Source organism: Sinohyriopsis cumingii, chromosome 2, assembly GCF_028554795.1.
Source record: "Sinohyriopsis cumingii isolate HCF-2022 chromosome 2, ASM2855479v2, whole genome shotgun sequence".
In the NCBI taxonomy this organism is placed as follows: domain Eukaryota; kingdom Metazoa; phylum Mollusca; class Bivalvia; order Unionida; family Unionidae; genus Sinohyriopsis; species Sinohyriopsis cumingii.
In genome coordinates, this window is record NC_142962.1 from 138,267,729 (window position 1) to 138,284,369 (window position 16,641).

The following is a 16,641-nucleotide window of genomic DNA, read 5'->3' on the forward strand; positions in this document are numbered from 1 at the left end:
ATCTTGTCATTCAGGGAAACAGCTCTCTGGAACAGTCTGGGACAGTTTGAAAGATGAAGTCCAGATAAGAGATCAAGTGGTTAGGATACAAGGATGAAGAAAGATCAAATGTATACATGTGAAGGTGGGAAGACATGGGATACATGGAGACGAAGACGGGAAGCTATGCTATGTGATACAAATCAGGCATGGACATTGTGCTTGTTTCAATACTTTCATTATCGTGATGAAATGAATCAATAATAGAACACTGCTATTGAAATTCTGTAATGTAAATTTGCCAATGAATTGATTCTGACACTATTAGATCATGTCATTGATTAAATTGTTATTCTCTTCTCTAAAGGGGGCTTGTATTGTATTATTTCGTTCACTAGTTATGCTCAGTTCTCTGTTGATGTTCTGTCTATCCACTCACACGGGGGGGGGGGGGGCAATAAAATGGAGGGAGGTCATCCTCAAGATAACCTGTAGGGTTGACAGCCAAATCTAATTAATCACCCCTCTTTACCAAGAGGAAACATTATTACTTTCTGTCATAGATGACATTGTCAATAAATGGTAACACAAAGTTGGTTATGGGTTGTAATTTAAAAATCATTGACATCACTTGAACCCATGACACCTATAGGAAATTGTGGTCTCAGTGCTAAGCATTTTTATGTCAGATTTAACTTTCAGTCTATTTTATGGAAACACTTACATCTACTGTATCCGCTCACTTAAAAGCCAAGTCCAAGTGCAAATTGCAGATGTGGTATTCTGTAGCTATTTTTAGGAGTAATCATTAGAACAAACAATATAGGCCCTGATCTTTTGGCACATTACGTGACAGCAGATGATGTTCTATGTTGTTTGCAGTTGGACTTAACTTTTAAGTGATTATATATGGTACTCCACTGATATTTTACAGAAATGATCTCTACAATAGGGATGCAGTAAATATTTTTAGCTCAAAATGTTCTCTTGTAGCAATTGTTCTACACAAAATTCCATGTTTTTGCCTCTTAAGATTAATTGGTTCATAAATGCATTACTAATGAGGTGCACCATGTAACATGTATTCTGTTCCAAATGTATTATTACCTTGGTTATACTCAGTCATGGGATGCCTAAAAGGCATGCTAATAGAGGACAGGCTGATGAGTTTAACTTCTAGACTAAACAGTTTATCTTAGGCAAGGTTTTGAGCAAATATAATGGAAATAAGAAATGAGGTACAACCTTTGCTGTATTTGTCTTGGCATTTGGTGGAGTTTAGGAATTGTAAGAAGTGTATTTCATATTCCGGCTGCAACATATCCCTGCTTGCAGTATATATTTGCGTATACGTCAAGTTCAGCTGGAAACTGCACAGACCCAGATCTGCCATCACATAATGTTCTGGCGGATCTGGGTCTGTTTAGTTTATTTGGAGTAATCAGTAGAACAAACACTGTAGACCCTGATGTACAGGCATATTATGCAATAGCAGATCAGAATGTTTGCAGTTTGACTCAAGTTACAGGAGAGCAAAGACGGTATTTCGAAGGGAAAAAATCATTATTTCACCTAGTTACAAAAGTGTTTTTTTTTAGTACAGATTTGTGTTCCTACATGTATAGCAAGATGGCTGATACCATCTGTTTAAAAGATATTTAATAGTGTCATTTTACTATTATATTTAAAAATTAATTTTAATTTTAATTAAATACAACCTGTTTGTATTAAGCAGTCTCTTCTGTCAGAAATAGCAATGCCCAGTTACTATGTGCTCGCTAACAAAATAAGTTTGTGAAAGAAATTACCTCATTTAAGCTGCAACCTGTTTTAAGATGACACTTGTACTATTTCCTGTTGGTGACTGTTTATAACAAGTATGGTGGTATTAACATTGGTTCCTTTTAAAAGAAGGTCATTGCTGAACATCACATGGTTGAACCAGTGACAGTTGCATACAGATGCTTATGGTATTCAACATTTTACCAATTTTTAAATTGAAATAAAATTTTGAACATATATTCACTTAACCTGGAATAGAAACTGACCCCTTCCCTTTTCCTGTTTTGAATTGATGAAATAATAGTTCTTTTTATAATGAAGTGTGATTTGAAATTTGTGTCTTCACTGTATTTGCATGGGATATCAGTTTTCATAAATTTCTTGGATGCAACAAAGTACAAATGTAATGACTCACAATAATGAATGATCCCTTCTCTAATTCATGAATTTCAATACCAACAAAAATGTAGTCTCATCCTTAAAGCCATACAAATTGATACCCACTAAAATAAGAGTTGTGAAAGATGTCTGTTGCAGTTGCGGATGCTGTCATCATATAAAAAAAAATCCCTTGTAATTTTGTTAAGTAAGTTGATCTTACCTTCATATCTCTCTAACTTTTATGTCTTGATGTGTAGTATTTTATTTTATAACTGATAAATAATTTTGCAATGAATTGATAACTTTGTAAAGTATTTTTGTAGATTGGAAGTAGTGGTTGACTTTCCACCTTTTCACAATGAGTACTGGTATACCCACTCTAAATACATGTTTTACCATGCATGCTGGTATACCCACTCTAAATACATGTTTTACCATGCATACTGGTATACCCACTTTAAATACATGTTTTACCATGCATACTGGTATACACACTCTAAATACATGTTTTACCATGCATACTGGTATACTCACTCTAAATACATGTTTTACCATGCATACTGGTATACACACTTTAAATACATGTTTTACCATGCATACTGGTATACACACTCTAAATACATGTTTTACCATGCATACTGGTATACACACTTTAAATACATGTTTTACCATGCATACTGGTATACACGCTCTAAATACATGTTTTACCATGCATACTGGTATACCCACTCTAAATACATGTTTTACCATGCATACTGGTATACACACTTTAAATACATGTTTTACCATGAGTATTGGTATACACACTCTAAATACATGTTTTACCATGCATACTGGTATACATACTTTAAATATATGTTTTGCCATGAACACTGTTATACCCTACTCTAAATATAGAGAAGTTTAATTAATAATTAATATGTTCATCTTCATATTGTTACGTACATGTATATCTGATTTGATTCATATTTATTTTAATTTTATTGCTTGTTTGTTAGCTTTAAAAATTAATTTTTATTGTACATGCTATTATAATATAATCTTATTTATGTGATTTGGAATTTTTTTCTCTCAGAAAATCTGATAGTAACTCTAATTGTAAACACCTAAGGCTGACCTGGTTCCTGACCTTAATTCAAAATTAGTACCAGTCATGTGAACAAGTTTTTTTAAAATTTATATTTATTGTGGGAGTAATAAGGCTGAGATCGAGGCTCTGTTGGATACGTGACCCTCGACTTGTAAATAGCTTTTAGTGAAGTAAACCGCTTTTAAAAATTTTTATTCTCAGAGTAAAATGATTGGTTTTCATCAGGGCCATGTTTTGAGTATGTGATGTAAACATGATCACGTGACCCTCTATTTCGTAATTCATGCTTTTCCAAAATTGCACATTACTTAGTTTTAATAGTGCTGCTTAGAGAAAGATATCTCAGTCTGGGCTTAAAACACTTCAAGTCAAGGTGTTCTTTTGTTGTGTCAGTTTTTATTTATTTTAATGTTTATTCGAATTATTTGGATTCAAAAGGATTAAAAAAATTTTCTCCAGGAAATATGCGTGCTCATACAGAATTCTTGAACAAAGACATTTCTTAAAAATTTTATTCAGATTTTCAACACGAGTTATTTCTCGTGTTTCAACAAGGAACTGTAGGCTACAACACAGTACATGATACAGCATACATTATTGCCTTCCATCTTGCATTCTTCGTCAGGACTTGAACTTGAATTCATTAGAACATTTCATTATTAGGACTTCTAAAATTTTATTTGTGGATTATTCTTGGATTTTTTTTGGATTTGAATCTTAAAACCTTAAGTTCTTATTTATTTTTTTTACATTATTTCCCCAGGGAAATAAATAATTTGTTAAATTTTTCAAAGCTTGTTGTTTTCACTCTTTCTTGTGTTACTGTTTATTCAAGCCTAAACATGTAACATAAGAGCATGGTGCTAAAGCAGTTGGCTTTTCATGATGGGTAAAAGGCTTGGTCCAGTGATTGCAAAAATAAGATCTAGTGTGTGCAAGCTCATGCTGGCATCATTTTTCTGTCTTTATCAAATCTATAATTCCAGTTTGGAAACAAAATTGTACCCATCTTAACTATAAGTAAATAGATGTTAAATATGAAAGTGAAACAATGAAATATATGGATTTTTAGCTGAAATGAAGACCAGAAGACCTTTAGGATGGTTTGTAATCTGTTATCTGTCCCTATGTTAACACAAGTTATCGCTACTTCTCGAAAACTACTTGAACAATGAATTTTTACACACATCAGTTTGGCCTAGATGAAAATGGTGCTACTAAGACATGTAATGTGGCCAACACATTGTCCATCTTGAAAATCTTTTTGCAAAAGCAGCCAGCTTGAAAATCTTGTAATGCTTCACCTTCTGAATGGATGGCCATATTGACATGGGTTTTACCCCAAAGTCTCTTTATGATGTCTGGTTGGTCCTAAACGAAAATGGTTCCAATTTGATTTCTAATATGGCTGCCACAATGGACAGCATGAAAATCTTTTCACTGCTTCTCATGAATGAATAGTTGTAATCGGCATGGATGTTTCATTAAAGACTTTTTTTAAAAATGTTTTGTGGATCCTAGATTAAAATTGTTCTGATTGGATATCATACATGTGGTCCAATTAAAAGTCTCGCTTTTGCTACTCCTCTTCAGTGGAAAGTCATTTTGGCATAGAGTTTTCATCAGAAGAGTCCTTATAGTGTCTAGATGGTCCTAATTGAAAGTATTGTTATCTCTTTTCCAGATTGATGGCTATATCCATATTCGATTTTCACCAGAAGTCTTCTTATATTACCTACTTGGTCCTGAATGATAATGGTGGCAGTCGTACATCCAGTATGGATGAGACAATAGCTGTCCTGAAAATCTTGTTATAAACTTAAGTAGATGAACATTATGGGTTTTCAACAAAGGACTTCTAATGATATCTGCTTTGTCTGTTTTCAACAAAGGACTTCCAATGATATCTGCTTTGTCCTAAATGAAAATGATGCAAATCTGACATTCATTTTTTGCACCACAGGATCTAGATTGAAAATCTTGTTATTGCTGCAGAATATCAGCGATGGTGTCAACATTCAACAGTTACCAAAATAAGAATTGGTCTGGTCTTGAACAGATAGAAATTCTTTCACCTAGTAGAGTATCAGTTTCTTCAAGGGACTCTTGTTTACATTGTGTCCTTAATGTGCAGTTGTCTGTTACATGGAGGTATCCACTAAGACAGATTGAACTGTACTTGTACATATGCTTGAGTAAATAATTAAAGAATTCATTGGGGAGACAACATTCAAAATAAGTCCTTTTTTATTCCTTCACCAATCCATTAGTACAGACAGTACATATATATTGTAGATACTGAAATTTATATTATGGTTGGTTATACATGCTTTTTATTTATTCTGTGTGTCTGATTACCATGTGCATAAGTCCCTCAAACTTCTTGTTTAAAAAAAAATAGCTGTCAAACATGGCATGTGGCTTTCCTATAGGTTGTATAGACTTGTAATAAGGTTCCAAATCTCTGTGCAACCTGAGGACACAGGGCAAGGTTAAAGCCCCACCACCACCACCACCATGACAGAAAATACTTTGAATGCTCAGTCATGTCTGTTATAATTTTCATTTTGGTATGTTCTTTAATGACTCAAAATATACATATACAATAATAGTACATAACCATGTTGTCAAAAAAGGACATTACCAGACCTTTTTATAATGGATGTCAAATCACATGCCTGAGAGTACTTAGCACTAAAAGGATTTAAATCCTGTCACTGACCCTTTTGAACTCAAGGGCATGGATCAAAACAGAAATATAGGATGTCACTAAATGGAAGATGTAAAGAACCTTGTAAAACAAAAACACTTTTTAATGTCCATGTGACAATATCAAAACCTCAACCAGCGACTTTTCTTTGGGATGTAGGTTGGCTGTAAATTATCTAAAGTTTGCTCAAGCCACATTCCACCCTGAAATCCTCTCTAGAGACTCCAGACAGGGTTGTGAGGTCAAAAGTACATCTCTTCTTTGTTTTTCTCTGCTTAATTACACCATTCATTTTCCTTTGGTGCATTACACACAAAATAGTATGTTCTTAAATACCTAAAGACATCTCTTTGTATGTAATCTTCATTATAGCCCTATGGGCCTTGAGATATAAAGTGTACAAATCAAGAAATAGGTCATCGCCATAGCTTGTCATCATGGCTGTTAAATCAAAGGTCTTTGATATTACTTTACTCTGGAATGAATTTTAATTTTGAATATAGAAAAGAGGCAGGTGACATGGTAGATTTTAGGAATTTGTTACAATGCTAGATTTACATGACACCGGTTCCAAAGACAGGGTAGTTGCCATTGATTTTCATCTAGTTGCTGTTGCAGTTGTTATAATTTTTCCTGTAATTAACTACAAAGTTCTTGTATGTAGCTCACTGCTCGCTCTGAAAACTTTTGGATACAGTTACAGATAAAACCTGTTATAACACGATTTGTTATAACACGATTCCACTTATAACACGATGGCAGCATGGCTCCCATTTTTTAAATTTAAAATGACCTCTCTTTTTAATCCTAAATATATGTTCTCAGAAACACTGATTATTTGTATCCCTTGCTCATTTTTAATCCCAGCACTGCATTTAATGTTGTCTTAATTTCACCTTGCACCATTTCCACCATATTGGCATGTATACAATTCAAAACTGAAGTATATTTGATATCTGATGAAACCCAGTGAACAAGACAAACAAATTTCAATGTAGATTTCTATAGTGACGTTTTTGGAAAAAATTTTTAATGCAATCCCCTTACATCATGATGTTATTCTTTGGACCCAGAGCATCATGTTATAGTGGGTTTTACCTGTATCAGGTGAAGTAATATGCATTGCTGGTTACAGTGACCCATTGGCCACCCTGCAATTAATGTATTTTTGCATTTAGCTCTGTTCTTTCTGATCCTCTTGTCAGTACAGTCTTTAGTATTAGTTAGTACTTTCATTAATATAATACCCTAATATAGGACTAACTAGTTGATTGGTGGTTAACAGCATATCAGCACGTGAAAAACTATTACTGTTGCAAACTGGGAAGAATAACTTTCCCTGAGATGCACTGCAGTGGCTGATCCTGGGCTTTTCTGTACATTGACCATTCAGACGTGCTCTGTAGGTATAGAACATTTCAGTGAATATATTTCTCAGTGTTTGCAGCAGTTCAGTCATCAACAGAGAAACACAGGAATTTCAAATTACATTGTAAACAACAGCTTCATTCATGATAAAATGTAAAACACATTATGTAACTGGCACCTTAACCACTGAGACATGCATACCATTTCATACAGACAATTTCAATGAATTTATTACTGAATGTTCACAACAGTTTATTCATCAACAGAGACCCAGGGATGCCAAATTACAAGGTGTAATAACTGCTTCATTCATGATAAGAATTCGTCCATTGTTTACCATACATATTCTGAGTCAAGTCTGATCTCCTTTTCTTGTTAATTTTAATGCATATTGAACCCTGTTGTATGCAACACTCAAGAGGTCATAAGATCCTGTCCTTTTGGGGCAGATATCTTTAATACAGAGGTTGAATATATTGGTAAAATTAGGAAATGATTTTTAAGTGATGCGTGCAATTTCTTTATATTTGATTATGAACGTGTTTGATAATGCAGCTTAAACTGTATATCTGTAGAAATGGTGATTCTCAGGTCAGACTTAAGCCGAAGAAATTTTATTTATAAACACACATACACACACACCTCTCTGGGAGTTTTCTTTAAATTTTGTTTTATTGGGACCTAAATTATATAGGAAAACTTCACTTCAAGTCTGTAGTCACTGTAGGGGTGTATAATAGATGAAATATGGTATGACACTAAATAAGCTAGGTCAATTTATTGCATTCCACTTTACTGTTAAAAAGCATCTTGTGCGTGTGTAAACATCCTATGGATAGTTTTACTAGGGTGATCATTCCATGTCAGCATTTCGTGTTTTTGCAAGTCTAAGAAATGTTAAGTACTATATTTATGTAGATCTTGATTGAACTACCATATTGGATGGTGACTTAGAGGTAAGGAAACAATATAGTATGCAATGTGTATGTGTATTTGTTATGATATTCTTCAGTGCATGTGTCTTGGCACATCTTGGACATTGCTATTCACATCTGTTTGGTGCAACTATGATGCAGAAAGTCAAAATAGTCAAAATAGGCTATTACTGAGTCCAAAGAAATGAGAATTATCCCTAATGACAATGATATGCACAGGATTAAATTTTCACTTGGCAACATTTCCTGCAAGACATAGATTCAGACTTGTCCTGCATCATTTGTACTTGTCATGCACTATACATAATGCTGAATTGGCTTAAAATGATGTGTCAGATTTGACGGGCAGCTTATAAAAGTGACTTGTCCTTCCTCAGCCACCATTGATAAGTATGAGAATTTGAGTGGAATTTGGAAGCCATGATAAACCATCATCAAGACTTTAGCTGAGAATTTGATTTAAATGGATTACTTGTATTCAAATATTGGAATCACATAGTTCATGATTATAATTGAAAATGCTTTAAAATATGCACAAACAACTCCAAAAAACTGTACTTACTTGAGATCCATTGCAAAACAGCAGTCTTTATATTGTGAAAGTCACTTGCTTTTTCTGTGTCTGTTTGTGGAATCAGTATCCAAATTGTTTATATCAAATTGAAGCAAATGATGTTATTTAAATAAATGTATTATTATTATTACTATTATTATTATTGTTGTTGTTGTTGTTAATTTTTATTATTATTATTTACAATCAGTACATGGCTTTATATAAAAAAATTGATTTCTTTCTGTATTAAAAAATGTTTATGTTTTCATGGTTAGTGAGATGTTTTATTTCCTTTTAGTATTTTGGAGACCATAGTTTTACTAATAAAAGGTCAGATACCATTGTGTGACTATGGTCAGCTTCCGTGGTGTGTCTTCGTGATAAGTAGTCAGTTACCATGGCGTGTCTTTATACTGTAATAGGTCAACAGCTGTCACTGGTGTGTCCTTGGGATAAAGGCACTTTACTCCGAGTGCCTTTGGCACTAAATAATCTACTTGTGTTGCTGTGTCATAAAACACCAAATTAACAACATCATAGTAAAATATTAATTAGTAATGATAGGGTTACACCAGATCATTTTATTAATGTTTTTTTGCACTTTAGCATTGAAATAAAAACCTAAACATTATATTAAAATTTAAATATTCAATATTTCATGCATTGATTTTGAAAGAACTTATCCGTTGCAGATTCTCAAAGAGTGAATCCCATTTAAGCTTTCTTCAGTGTGATATCACATAAAAGAAGTGGTGTAAATGAAAGCTGTTACATTGTATTGCTGGTTTCATGGTGGCAGAATTACTACCAGTATTACTGTTTGTCATTTTGTAATGTTGCTGTTATAGGAATATCTTATTTTACTGAGATCTTTAACTTTTGGTTCATGATCACCTATTGTTTTTACAAACTATTTCTCATTGATTCATAATAAATGAGTTTTACTTTTTTTGTTTTTGTTTTCTCATTTTCTATTCAGTGAAAATGAAACCAAGATTATCACTTGGTCAGTAACCAATCTTCTCAACTATCCATTTTGCCACTGGCATCATATTGAGAATGGCTTCTAAATTCTAGACTATAACACTATTTTGATTTTATATACGTTAAGTAATGGAAAATGTACAATATGACTTTATTTATTAAATATGGGAAAATGTTGAAAATGTTGAATACAGTAGTCTCTCACTATGAGGTCCATCAAAATAAATAAATATTATTATTATTATTATTATTATTATTATTATTATTATTATTATCATTATTATTGTCAAATGTAATATCAGGACACATTAAAATAATTTGTTACAAATTTTATTTAGAGATGAGGCTTTTTCAAAGATACAAGTAAATAAATTTACTTTTAGGGCTGTCAGAGGCATAATGGTCAACATATGGCCATGCCCAATTGTTATGCCATGGAAATATATAATTTAACATTAACAAAATTATCCACCATTAAAGCAGATCAACTTGAGATCTACTGCAAACAAACCACTTATTTTTGCCTTGGGGTTAATAGTTACTCCTTTATTGTTTGTTATAGAAATTTTTCCTCCCACCCTCTATTGTAATTCCCGTACAGAAATTTCTCATGGATTCCCTATGGAATACTTCAGGAATCTGTATGGAAGAGATATGGACTGAAAAACTTAAGGAATCAGACAATTTGTTCCATATCAATTCCATAAGTACTTCAGAGCAAGTGTTGTTGTTGTTGTTGTTGTTGGGTTTAACGCCATTTTTCAGCACGCAATTGGCTATACATGGCGGCCAGTATTAATGGTGGAGGAAGAACCCGGGAAAACCCGGGAAAGAACCACCGACCCACGAGAAGCTACTGGCAAGCTTTCTCACATACCCACATTAGCCGAATCCGAGACTCGAACCCACGCAGACAGCGGTGAGATGGCAGTGATCCGTAACGAAGAACGCTTTAGACCACTCGGCCACTCGGGGCCCCCAGAGCAAGTGAAAATTGCATATGGAATAAAGTTGCAACTTTAATCCATAAGTTCTTTTTTCCATATGGAAAGCAGGCTCATGTGTTATAGTATCATGGAAAATACTCTCTGAAGAATCGATAACCAAACTATCTGATTCAAATAGAAGTGTTGGTGGGAGTTAAAAACCTGTCTAAAATCCGCCTTAAGTCCACCTGGAAAATTTCATACAGGATAGACTATTACCAGATTCCATATAAACTATTTACAAATTCCATATGGTACATTTACAAATTCCATATGGTATATTTCCAAATTCCATATGGACTATTCACAAATTCCATATGGACTATTGCCAAATTCCACATATGGATTATTCACAAATTCCATATGGATTATTGCCAAATTCCATATAGAATTTTAATTTTATTCCATCTGGACAATCTACAGATCTCATGGACTAATTTGCATATTCCATGGGATTTTCCATAAGAAGTATGTAAGGAATCCATGACATTTCCATATGGATACACTGAAATCCATAAGAGTGGTTCAGCTATAGAATAAAAATGTCCATATGGATATTTCTGTAAAAGTATGTATGGATTTCATATCCAATCCATATGGAAAATTTCATACGGGAAATGGTCATGAATTAAAATGCCTCTCATTGAGAATTATATACTTTTTGGCTTTTAAAACTGAAATAAGGATATATTTGCACAAACTTGCCTTATCAGTTCCAAACACTTTTATAATATATATCAAACTTAGCATCTACAGACTGTTACACTACTTACTGTAAATTTTCAAGTTATTGACCTTCACCTTCTTTCCTACAGGCACACATAGTTTGCCAAGTTTTTGCAGAGATTTGAGTCAGCTCCAACTGGAGTTTATAAATTTGATAAATATGTGAGATAGTTGTAGTGAAACAATAAGCAGAGCAAGGCCTGATATGTGACAGGTTAAAATAACCACAGACAAGTTTAGTAGGAAATATGCCCACTAAAGTCATCAAGTTATTGTTTCTTTAATAATAGCTTCCTTGATTGACATGCATATGCCAAAAAGAAGCTTATTTTTCTGTGGGAAATAGGATGAAATGTCCTTCATTCTCAATAATGTAATTAATTAAACTTTCAAGTATTTTTTGCCATTTGTATAGTTGACTCATTGAAGTCCTTTTTAACTGATTCAGCTAAACAAAATACAAATTCCAAAAAGATTACCAGGTTAGACAGTCACACATATCTATGTGATCTGAAGGGGTTGGAATGTTTGAGTTATGTGATACATTGCTGACAGCCACATATCTAGTTCAAGAGGTCAGTTCACCTTGGAGAAAAAAATGTAGGGTAATGGTCTTGGTTGATTTTGTTTTGAAACATTTGTTATGATTTGAACAAAACTTGGATGTATAATGTGAAAATTGGATGACCATTTTTGTTGTTTCAAGAATTTACTCTTCATGTTATATACTGTGTACAGGTACTAGTAGTTTTTTTATATACCATTTTCAACACATTATAGGTCATACATGGTAGCCAGTATAATATTTTGCAGAGGAAGATCCTGGGAAGACCCCAGGAAAAGCACAGAACCACAGGAAGCTACTGGCAAGCTTCTCATACCATTGTTGTCCAGACTCAAAATGATGTGGACAGAGGAGATGTGAGTGGTCTGTAAAGGTGAACCACTTGGCCACGTGGGGCCCCACAGGAACTTGTAGTAAAACTTGATGTACCATATATATATATATATATATATATATATAGTTCCAACTGCAAACAACGGATCCTGCTCTACTGTTGCATAATGTAATGGCAGATCAGGGTCATTTTGTTTGTTCTCTTCCTTATTCCTAACAAACTACATAGAACCTGGTCACTCAGTCTCTTGGCACATTTTGCAGTAGCAGATCTTGTCTGTGCAATGGGATCTGACCTGTTAGTGAGTGGATATGGTATTTGATGTACTTCTTTCAGAAAGCTTTTTTATGGCCACCTGATCATGACAGATCCACAATACTGTCTGCAAGCTTCATCAGAGCTTTCCGTAAATGAACTTTTGAGGCTATTAACTGATTAGGCCCATTGCCAGGGCAAAAATAAATTTGTAATGCCGTTTTTTAACATGTAGCTTATGAGGTCACAACGCCAGATGAATTAATTATTAATATGGCTCTCTGTCAATCAACATTTGTGTAGATTCTTGTAGAATCTTCATTATCTGAAAACCCCCATTTTCATTGTTCTTATGACATTCCATCACATGCTGTTCTAAATTATTGTATTTAAAAGTGAAACCTCACAAATGTTGGTGCAGGTTTTATTTGCCTGGTGTGTGCACACGTGCGCGTGTGTGTGTGTGCATGTGTGTGTGTTTATGGAACAAAGACCTTGCTTTTGTTCTGATTATAGTATAGGGAATTAGCATTAGATTATAATATAGGGAATTTGCACAGATTATAGTACAGGGAATTTGCATTAGAATATAATATAGGGAACTGGCACACATTATAGTACAGGGAAAAACATCCAGATTATAGTATAGAGAATCTACATTGATTTTAGTATAGGGAATTTGCATTGATGTTCATTACATGCATAAGGAATTTGCATTAGATTATAATTCAGTTAATTAGCATTAGATTATAGTATTGGGAATTTGCATTGGATTATAGGATAGGGAATTTGTACATATTATAGTAAAGAGAATTTGCACAGATTATAGTATAGGAAATTTGCACAGGTTATAGTATAGGGAATTTGCATATATAATAGTATAGGGAATTTGCACAGATTGTAATATAGGGAATTTGCATTTGATTATATAGGGATATTGCACAGATGATAGTACAGAGAATTTGCAGAGATTTTAGTATATTAAAAATTGGCACATATTATAGTACATGTATAGGGAATCAGCATAGATTATAGTATAGGGAATCAGCATTGATTATATTTTAGGGAATTTGCACTGATGTTAGTACATGCATAGGGAATTTGCATTCAATTATAGTATAGGGAATCAGCATAGATTATAGTATAGGGAATCAGCATTGATTATAGTTTAGGGAATTTGCATTGATGTTAGTACATGCATAGGGAACTTGCATTTGATTATAGTAAAGGGAATTTGAATTAGATTATAGTTGAGGGAATTTGCATAGATTATAGTATAAGTAATTTGCACAGATTACTATAAGCTAATTTTGTTCTCTGTTTACTTTGTTAGAATCATGCAGCATTTTTTCATACTACATGGCTTCATACTACACAACACACGTTTAAAAATAGTATCGTCTATTAGGTACTACACTGCATTTTGTAAACAAACAAGTACATTCATGTAGTAGCTTTAGCATTTGGTTTATTAGATTTGTTTGTGGATGAACTTGGAAGGCTGTTTTGTCCATTTGAAACTAAAGGTGGTAAAGTTAACAGTGTGGACAAGACACAAATGAAACTTTCAAAGAAGCAAACAAATGAACATGGGTCTGTGCAGTTTGCAGTTGGACTCATTTTATAAGCGAATATATACATTTATCAAATGGATCTTATAGTGTTAAAGAAGATAAGTAAATACCTCATACTGTTTGGAAAGGTTAATTATACTGGCTGAAGACCAGTTCTGATGAAACTGACTGGGTGTGTGTGTATGACTTGGATTTTTAAAGAAGTTTTAAAAATAATTCAGTCATATTGTTTCGATGTCTGCAATGTGGCAGTTTATAGTGATGTCTAGTGGGGCATCATGCTGCAGACATGTAGCATAATGTCCCACCCAGATACCTCTTAATGCTGAGTGCCTAGCAAGGCAGCTGTTTGTACCATTTTTATAAGTCTTTGTTATGACTTGGCCAGGGTTTGAACCTACAACCTCCTGCATCCAAGGCAGATGCTGTAACCACTAGGCTACAGGAGCTGTTGAAACTGAGTGGATTAAAGAGTTTTATCTCAAGTACAGTTTTATATTTTTAAAAATAAAATTTCAGTTGGAGTACATTTTCCGACATGTAATTTTCAAATGATTTAAAAGGTTTCCCACAACTTACGAGTAAAAAGAATGATGTGTCCCAGAACATACAATGCACAAAAAATTACTTTTAAAATTAGTTATGGTGTCCCAACAAATACAGTGTCCCAACATATGCAGTAAATATGGTAAGTAATTAAAGTGACAATATGCAGTGGAAATTGTTCTAAGATGCTTCAATCTTTTCATGCAGTCCATCATGAAAACTAAATGAAATTGATGGTAAAGTGTTTGTCAACATGTTGATGCAAGTACCTTTATTGATTTTAAATAAAAAATATTTATTGATGTTAAGAAATTTAATACTTGTGTAGTTTTACCTAAAGTCAGTTCATTACTGACTCTTGAGTGCACTGCACCATAGCTGTCATCACCAAACTGGAGATGACATATACATATCTCTGTGGACTCTACATTGATGACCAGTGGACTTATGCAGTGGTGGCCAAAAACTAAACTAAGTCCAGAAAAGTGGACCTCGGGTCTAATGGTGATTGCTAGTGTAGGGGATGATATAAATATTACAGTATGTGGCACTTTCATCATGGCATCATAGAAAACATCATTCAGTCAAATCTGCAAATGATCAGACCTTGCTTGGCCTTGTCTGAAAATGTCATCGTACTTTAACAATGATTTTGTTGCATATCCATCTAGAAAAGAGTCTTAATAAATCAGCAGTGAAATAAATTGAATAATCACCATCTAAAGGCATGCATAATCAAATTCTCAAAAATGACACCAGTAGCAGCAATAGTTGGTAATGCATGCTACATTACCTCTATGGTTTGTACTTTAATAAAATCAACATCATGGGCAACAAAACTTGCTAATACCATGATGAGAATGTTGTCAAAGTCAAAATTTGCATCTGTCGTCTGAAGAAAGTGCAATTAAGTAATTTTAAAATTATCTCACTCTGGGTAGATAACAAATGAAGTGTTTCATGTTTGTATCATTATATGTTTGCTTTGTACAATAATTTAGACTGCTATTCATACCATTTTCTCTGGGTAATTAGAGTAATCAGAGACCTGACCAGAGTCTACTAACTGTTGCAAAAGTAAAGCACCCAGGGTAAATTTAATTCACTGTAAAACTTGTGACTTATCTGCATTTAATCTGACTTTCTTTCACAAGTAGGCCTTCACAAACATCAAATTGTGCTATGATTTGTATGGTGGTTAGTCCCTCTAACTGAATGCGGAAAAATTGTGCACGAAGAACTTACTCCAAATAAAGAAATGGTTTTAATACTAATTTACCATTGTACATTGTGTAGAGTGAAATTACCAAAAAAAGCCTTTTCCTGTTTTGAAAGAATAGAAATGATACACCAAATATTGGACCTTTATAACCTGTTTTGACCCCTGTAGAAAATAGCAATGGGCAACCAGTCCCATATCCTTGATATCCTTGAATTGAATCCAGAATGTGTAGAGAGCTGTCTATAGTATTTGATTTTAGTTCATACTTTGAATTTTCTGAATCTTTACAATATCATCAGTAATTACAAGTCTCTAGAGGAAATTGCATTGCCTATTTTAAAAATTAGCAAGGCATTTATAAATAGCAGTAATAACACAGGCTCAGCATTGATCCCAGGGAAACTTCATATTGCATCATTCCTTTTTCTGATATTTGCCCATCAGTTGTGACTTGTTGCAGTCTGATCATTACATATTACTAGAACCAGTTCTAGGATAAGCTCTTGCACTTGTAGATAAATATTTTGCAACAGTAAATCATTATCACCAAGTTCAATTTTTTCCCTATGATCAGCTACTTAACCAACCCCACTAATGTACCTTTATGACTGCAGCTTTCAGCCATTGATCAACCATGAAAGTACTGTTGTA

General features: G+C 33.6%; 1 protein-coding gene across 5 annotated transcripts in view; it reads left to right on the top strand.

The window, feature by feature from the left end:
* LOC149805917 (uncharacterized) overlaps positions 1-16,641 on the top strand; it is a 142,542-nt gene that overhangs the window by 44,148 nt on the left and 81,753 nt on the right. Inside the window, exon 1 of one of the 5 annotated variants that reach the window (XM_089950692.1) lies at positions 4,457-8,266. The exons of the other annotated variants lie outside the window; for them this stretch is intronic. The gene's annotated coding sequence lies outside the window, so the exon portion shown is untranslated. Of the gene's footprint in view, positions 1-4,456; positions 8,267-16,641 lie in introns of those variants that run through there. 5 annotated transcript variants of the gene reach the window in all.